A 9019-nucleotide genomic window follows, 5' to 3' on the forward strand; every position below is an offset into this window, starting at 1 on the left:
AAAATCTTTTGTTTTCCCTTCCCCTTCCTTACACCCCAATTTGGGTTGTAAGAAAATCTCTCTTTCCATGTGTAACGAAGGTTAAAGCTTACCTTTCCTTCCCTTTCCTCACTCCTTCCCAAACAAGGTTCAAAGTTTCCCTTCCCCTTATTTCCCTTTCCTTCCCCTTCCCTCACCTCCTCCCAAACATACCGTTAAGGGAGGTAAATGATAGCAGCCGAGAGAGCAAGTAGTGGTGGGGTGAGTTACACAAAGTCCGGGGATTTACACCCTGACAACCCTACGGTTCGACCCCGCGACCTTATGTGGAAAGCATGTCACCACTTACCATCTCGAATGGCTCGTGAGGTCAGCGGTCTCCCTAGTTTCGATCCTATAGATATGGAGAGAGAGATATATAGGTGCACAGATCATAAGCGTATGGTGGGATAAATCTCAAGTCGTCAGTTCCTAAGAATCGACTCCTGACTATTACGCCAGAGATGTCATGCGCCCACCATCTACGCTACGTCCTAGGAGCTATGATGCTTAAGATACAAGATATTATCATATGAGATATTCTAGTTAAAATTACTTTCTTTATATTGGTCTAGGGATAGGTTGACAGAAGCGCTTAGACGAACAAATCATCTTTTACCATAAATGAGACGGTACAATAGTTTCAGACAGTAATATAATGATTAGGCCTTCTAATTAATAATTAAAGGATTTAAAATTTTAGTTTTAGCTGTGGTATATTATAGAAGATCTTTTAATAAGAAATGGACCCAAAAACACAAGTCATCGGGATGGGTCTTTATGAGTGTTTTTTAATTTATCCGGATAGTTGATGAAAAACTTCTATGGGATAAGACAGATCATCCAAGATTAGTAAATTCGAAGAGCTGAATACCTACTCCTAATTTAAAAAAAAAAAAAGATGGTACAACGGTTCAAATTGCTTATCATATATCTAAAACTTGAATCTCATGATACAATGTTATGATTTTTCTTTAGTAGGATGACAAATATAAGAATACTGGTCATTTGGATCGGAATTTATGAATAATTTTATATTTATTTTGATACTTGATGAAAAAATTTTATAAGACTAAATTGATCATCTTTATAATTAATCAATTTGAAGAATTAAATATTTAATTTAAAAATTATCGATAGTTCTTTCTGTTTTTTGCATTCTAAAATCGCGTGAAGTGAAAGAAGAAATGAAAAGAGGAATTTAAAGACCAACTTTGTTTGATTGAATGGGATAATTAAGTTGATGGAATAGATAAACTAGAACGAGCAAATCTATATGCCCTGGTCTTTGGTAAGATTATTTTAGTTTGAAAGCCTCTCAATTGTCTAACCGAGTTAAAAGTAAGCCAAGAAATCCCCCACGCCCATTAATTTTAAGTTTTTAGAGCATGATTGAATGATGTTATGAACTATCATTGGATGTAAAAAAAACAAAGACAAACCTTAAACGACCCTCTTTTTTTTTCTTTTTTTTTTTGCACCATATAACATCCCAATGAAATAAGGAAATCGACTGCAATTAATAAACCATATCCCTACATTCAAACCCATTACAAATACCAAAAAGAAAGAAAGGTTCTTAAACCAATCAAATATCTTAAAAGTCTGAATTCGATACTATTTTATTCTTCCTATATCATAATCACTGTTTATTCATTCATATTATGGAATTGCAAGGCCCTCGGGAGTGTACTGTCCAACCCAATCCGGTCAAGGCTCCGAGCCTCCAACGTCGTTAGTTTCTTCTCCTGCCACAAAACAATCCTAGTGAGTCTAACTTAGCACCACCAAACCACAATAGCAAAAGTTCCATAAACAATCGCATGCATCATTAAATCTACTTTTACTCGAAATTTATAGTCAAATACCAAGAAAACAGAAATATAGGCATCTACCATGAAGCGTCAAAGTTTGAGGAACACACATTTCATGCATCCCATAAAATCATAACATTATATAGCATCATTCGTTGGCATTTATCATATATCATTCTTGGGTGTATTATATAGCATCATTCGTTAGCATTTATCATATATCATTCTTGGTTGGGGTTGCATCATATATCCTTTATCTTTTAATCAATTGATCAATCCATATAACCATGGTACCAGGCAGCGGGACGTCAGCAACTCTCGTCATTAGGCTATGACCAAATATAGAAATATGATATTGGGGTCCAACTGGAGCCTTGTCCTGTAAATGGGGTCCCTCTAGGACCTTGGCCCTCGCAGAATTTATATTAATCCTCGTCATTATTATCTCCTTTTTTTTTAAGAATACTTTACATTAAGGTAAACATGCATCTTAAATTTAACATGTCTTATAAAACTACATTAAGCCTAATAAACAATTATATCATTAAACTACATAAGCTCAATAAACATGCACATCATTATTCTACGTAAAGCTTAATAAACATGCATAACATTAATCTACATAAACCTCAATAAACACTTATACCATTAAACTACACGAAGCTAAATAAACATTTAAAGTATTCATTTTTTTTATTTGGTGTTACGATTACTCATGACGTTGCCCCGACTCCTAAACTTCCTCGGACACAAGGTGTCCAATTATTCATCAAAACATGCTGTGTGCACACCCTTCAATACCCTGTGAACCTTGCTACACACAAACCTCAAATGACCGTCCAAAAATCTGTTGCACACAACCTCAAACAACCATCCAACAATCTGCTACACACCACCCTCAAACACCACTCGAAGTGTAGAAGTTGAAGCGCTCATGTGTTGACATCGGTCTACCGGTAGTGGTCAGATGTAGTAGAGTAGTCACGCGGTAGCAGCACAACAATATGCACGTAGTCAAAGCAGTCAAATGATAAAAGAATCATGTAGAAGTGTTGTATTGAGATTGCTAGTCGAAGTGTCATACCCCAAAGGTATGTCTACCTAACAAATGAAACCTAGATACATTTCCACAAGGTTGTATAAGTATAATAACTACATCCCATATAGCTGGAAACAAACACAACCATGCAAGATAATATGCAGCTCACACGACTGGAACAAAAATACAACGGAAGACATAAGATAACTACATAAATCATAAAATAATTAATTGTGTGTTGCCACGACTTAAACACAACAAGTACAAGTATCAAAAATAAATACCTAACCAGACTCCAAGTTCACATATAAGTGAATTATAATAGAAACAAGTCTAAATTTATGAAATAGAATCAAAATGCAAACCAAACGTGGAAAGCTCTCGATGAGACATGGGACTGGCAGACATGATCTCTTAATGACTCCATGTAACCTCTATCTGCTACCTATGGAAAGAAAGTATATAAAGGGGTGGTGAGTCTAGTGACTCAGTAGATAATAAAGATAGACAATGCATGAACAAAATATATCTAGAGATTTATAGGTATACAGTCTCATGGAAATAATAATAAGAATAACAATAATACCATAATAAATTTCATACATGAACTCATACACTAAGTAATAAAAACAAGTGCAAGAGTGGATCTACAACAGTACTACTCATATCTACAAGCGTATCATATATGACATGTATAGCTACTAATAAGTAATCCAATGTCGAGCACATGCAATAGACATATCTTAATCATATGTGAACATATCACAGACAATGGATTCAATCAATCTCAAGTATACACAATCACATATCATATGCATATGTACGACATGGTCACTCCCGCCCACCCCTCAACTACCACAACCCTTGTGTGGTTGAGAGGTCCGGACAATGACAATTGTACGATACTACCAACAACCACTACTCTTGAGTGGTGCGAGTGGGCAGTCTGCAAAGTAGCTATCTATCTACATAGTAATGGGGTTCCTGTTGTTTGCAACTCCAACTACCACTACTCCTAAGTGAAGTGAGTGGGCACAATAGGATAAGCTGCACCCACTCCATACACCACTACCGCTAATGGACGAGTGAGTAACAATGACTGATAACTCTTTCAACCATAAGGGAGACATAGTTGGCTAGTATACATGCAATGCTATTATGAGCAATATGTGAAAAATCATCACCACAAATATAGCAATCAACACTACCACAGTAATACCAGCATGGCCAATAGGATACACATATATACAGTGACTAATACAAATAAACTAAATCACCAGTATCTGCTAGATATCATGGATGACAACGAGAGACTATATAGATAGTAAGTCGATCATCTCAACGATAAAGCAAAATTGATATCAAACTTAAGAAGTAAAATGAATAGAGTAAAGGTAAATACAGCAGACTATCTAATCATAGCTCATACACTAAGGTCAAAGTATTAAAAAAACAAGTCAAGAAGTACCCACCTCAAATATAGATTATCCTAAATGTCTTCATGTCAAGGCACTTGTCCTGAATCAAAACCCTGTAATATAGAACACAATCAGAACCAAGGTCTACCATAAATCGAGTAATGACACCTAATCCTAAACCGATTAGGAAACATCAATTAATTCAATCTATAAAATAAACCAGATACTAAATTTATCCTTAACCCAATTCTCCACCCAAGTTAGTGATGGGATTCCAATTAACTCTAGGAACATGGTGAAATCAACTTCTATCAACAATCGATCAATCTAATCCACTAAATTTAGATTAACGCCATTATCAACGATCTAACTCCTCCATAATGTTCCTCAAATCTAATTGTAACATAAACAAAACTAAATGAATAAAACTAATAGGGTAAAGAAATTTGTTACCCTACGACTTCTCTTTCTATAGTACAATGGAATGGTGTAGGCAATGGAGGGATGGTAGTTGCGGCTGATCAGATGAAGCGACACCCAACGAGGCAAGGCAGACCATAGTGATTGCCATGGTTGCTCAGAGCCATGGCAGGATGCACCACTGTGGTGGCTAGGGCAATGGCGTCGTTGGGTTAGCCGCACATGATATAAGGGAGCAATGATGAAAGGGGCGACAGATCTATGACTATTTGTAGATGATTGGCCGCCCACCAACAACGGAATTGGGAATAGCTATGTGATGGCATGCGAGAGGAACTAGAGACGGTGAGGAGGAAATGCAAGGCAAAAGTAGCAACTCACCAACAAGGCAGACATCGATGGCTGACGGTGATGGTGGCATGGATTGGGAGATGAAAAGGGCTCAATGATAGATTGGGAGATGAAGAGAGCTTGGTAGTGGATCGGGAGGCAGTGGATCAGGAAAGGAAGAGGAGATTGGGGATAGGCGAAGGAAATGTGGAGAAGAAGTTAGGTTTGTTGGGGTTGCAAGGTTGCAAACATAGTCCCACATTGAAAACACATGGGAAAGATCATGGGTTTATAAGAGAAAGATATCTCCATTGGTATGAGGCCTTTTGGGTAGAGCCCAAGAGCAAAACCATGAGGGCTTAGGCCCAAAGTGGACAATATCATGTCATTGTGGAGATATCTAAATTCTTTTCGATCCTACAATTGGTACTAGAGCCCGGACTGCCAGAAGGACTAATCGCCGACTGTGCACAAGAGTCATGGTCCAATCAAACCATGTGGGGTGAAATATTGACCTCGAATGAAGAAGTGGGGGCTCCCGCGTCCGGATCAAGAGAACCAAACACTAGGCAGGAAGTCCTAGTTGCGGCTAAGCAAGGAAGTCCTAGTAGGTCGGATGGACCGAGGGGCAAGAAGTCCTAGTTGCGGCTAGGCAAGGAAGTCCTAGTAAGTCGGATGGACCGAGGGGCAGGAAGTCCTAGTTGCGGCTAGGCAAGGAAGTCCTAGTAGGTTGGGTGGACCGAGGGGCAGAAAGTCCTAGTGGGTTGAGGATCGGATGTTAAAGAGCCTGTGGTCCTTTGTTTGAGGGGGGGCGATTGTTGGGGTTGCAAGGTTGCAAACATAGTCCCACATTGAAAACACATGGGAAAGATCATGGGTTTATAAGAGAAAGATATCTCCATTGGTATGAGGCCTTTTGGGTAGAGCCCAAGAGCAAAACCATGAGGGTTTAGGCCCAAAGTGGACAATATCATGCCATTGTGGAGATATCTAAATTCTTTTCGATCCTACAAGGTTTAGGTATTTATTGCTGGGTAATCTAATGCGGGTGCGTGCTAGAACATGTTTCATAAACATGCGCAGCAAAAAATAAAAAAAAATAAAAATTCTTAATTATTATATTACACACACCAGATGCATACAAGGATACAATATGACAAATATGATAGCATAATTAAAATTTTACAAAAAATAAATTTACGCTAAGTATACCTGACGGATGATGCATAGAAGATTCCATCGGATAATCTGGAGTGGGAAGGAGATCAACCAAGAGACGCACGAGCTGAGCCTCTACTTGTATCCACACCGAGCTATCTTTGAGATAACTTCAATAAGTCCAAGTCGTGTCTCCACTTCGGTACTAGCCAAAGGTAGGAGACGGTTCGATCCGAGAAAGGGATCACTGTCCGATTTGTACCCTACAATAATTGCAACCAAGCGGCACAAATCAACCGATGACAACAACCTTTGTTGTCGCTATTTGTGGACCAAAACCTCACTGCCCTTGAGGGACAGCAGCTCCGGCACCAGCAAGATTCCAGCACCAACAATTACTATCTTGAACAGTGCTTCGAGCGATGGATCAAGGGTTGTCCAGCATCACAACATGGACAACAGCTTATACTGTTGTTTACGGCGAATCTCACTGTTGTCGGCGGTGAAGTTGGTGACAATAATGTACAGGTTCAATAGGTGACCATCGAGAGGAAGCAGATGGCCAGTGTCGATGCTAACCGACGACACATGCAGTAGTGGTGACATGCACACACAACAATAGTTCGCTACTGTTCACGCTGGATGGTGGCTGATCGGTGGGCGCCGAACATCTATAGGTTAGAGCTACTCACAAATGGTGACGGAAGCCCCAGAACAGTAGCTGCAAATCTTGCTTGTCGGCGTATAGCAGCGGACAGCAAAGAGGCACCGCCTCTTGCTGTTTGGACGACGACAGAAACCTCTGCCGGCATCGGGGCGGCTATTGGCTGGCGTCAGACACTTTGCTGGCATCGGACGTTGGCCAACGAAGCTGGGCAGAGGAGGAAAATGAGAAAAGGGAAAATTTTTCCCCTTCGTTCGAGAATTAACTTATGTTTTATATATATATATATATATATATATATATATATATATATATATATATATATATATATATATAGATTGAGATGAAAAAATAAGTTAACGAACTTAGTTTTTTGGAAAAATTATTTTTCCTCTCTCTCATTTTCTCTTCTCCCCTCTGTTCCTGTCACCGTCGAACACAAGAAAAAGGGGCTTCCTTTTCCCTTGTGCCACATCCCACGAAGAGGAGGCCAACCCCTACCTCTCATTAGGTTTGGATCAAATCCCAAACCTTTATCTTATAACCCGTACTTCATACCAATAGCCTTAAGTTTGATTCAGAACCAAATCATATTGGTTCAATAACCAAATCTGTTTTAATTAAAGAACCAAACAAATTTCGTTCATTAATTAAACTAAAGAGTATCCAACTCATCTTCAAAAGACATGACTCATCTACACTTCCGTTGTGTCATTCTGATTCCATATTTGCCTTTCGTCTGGTCCAATTAGACTTAATCTCTCTCGATTTAAAAATCTAATTCTTAAACTCATTTATGTCTCTTAGATAAACTCGTAGTGTGTGTGATCTTATAGGTTCCTGGTTATGTTGGTCGCCCATAATTAATCATCAATTATAGAACATCATAAGTGGTACCTATTAGTATATCACGATCCCCAATTAATCGAAAAATCATAGATTGATCTCGGAACCACTTCCAAACCTTTCAGCAGCTATAGTAAGTTGTGTCTCATTCTTTTCACTCATCTTATACTCACTTGGTTTAGGACATGGTCTATGTGTCAATCCCCACTAGGCTAACTACGTCACACCTAACCCAAGTAATACTTCCTCATTCTGCATATTCAAATTACTCTGACATGCGTCTAAGAGTCTCGTACTCTTAACATGTGATGTTTTGGCCAAAGACTTTGAGTAATAATCTTAACGAGTGGCTATAGGGTATACGTCTCCTTGCAAGAAGTGGTGAATCCTGTATGGGCTATCCAAATACCTTCGGGTACTTTGACCTATACGCAATCATCCCGGGTCCACATCTCTAAGGAGATGTTTGCTTAAGATGTCAAAGTATAAGCCTCCATGACCAAGGTGACTTGTATACCTCAAGTCAAAGGAAACTTGCACTCGAGTTGCAGTAAGAGCTATATATATATATATATATATATATATATATATATATATATATATTGACTCCAATAAACTAGTTACCATAACTAGTATCCACGTTTAATTCTCGACATTTCAATGTCTCCAGCTAGTGAGAAATAGCTGCTTAGTTAGACCAAGGAGTATAACCCATGCTAGTTTATCAGAATCGATGATGTCTGAACTCATCAATTCATTAACTAGGGAATATTCCAATACATTCATAATTGCACATGTAGAGATACTCATAAGTTGTGATCCAATTACAAATTCTTTCATGCTATGAATCATATCGTGGCATTCAGTACGTGAGTTTAAGATCCAATCATACACATAAAGAATATGCACCCAAATAGTGAATATATATTTATCAAATAGATAGAAACATTATAAGATGATTGCCTTAGAACATCCTTCAAAAACTAAAATTTATGCCTAGGTTTTGATTAACCAATTATAGGTTAATTTAATCAATCAACTTCCAACTAAATGGGCATTTCAAATAGGCTTTCATTAAGCATAATAGACTCATTCCCTTAAACATGTCATACAATTTTGATTTAAATATCATTTTTTTCAAATTTTTAGAAAATTTAATAAGGTCATTTCTCAAATAATACTTATTATTTAGTTGCCATATCTCACACGAAGTCTATTTTATAGGTCTTTCCAGGTGCCTGGACCATCTCCAGGTGCATGGACTCAGACCTATCTGATCCTACTTCGTCGCTAGATTATCCACCTCGGGGCA

Source organism: Zingiber officinale, chromosome 7A (assembly GCF_018446385.1).
Source record: "Zingiber officinale cultivar Zhangliang chromosome 7A, Zo_v1.1, whole genome shotgun sequence".
NCBI lineage: Eukaryota > Viridiplantae > Streptophyta > Magnoliopsida > Zingiberales > Zingiberaceae > Zingiber > Zingiber officinale.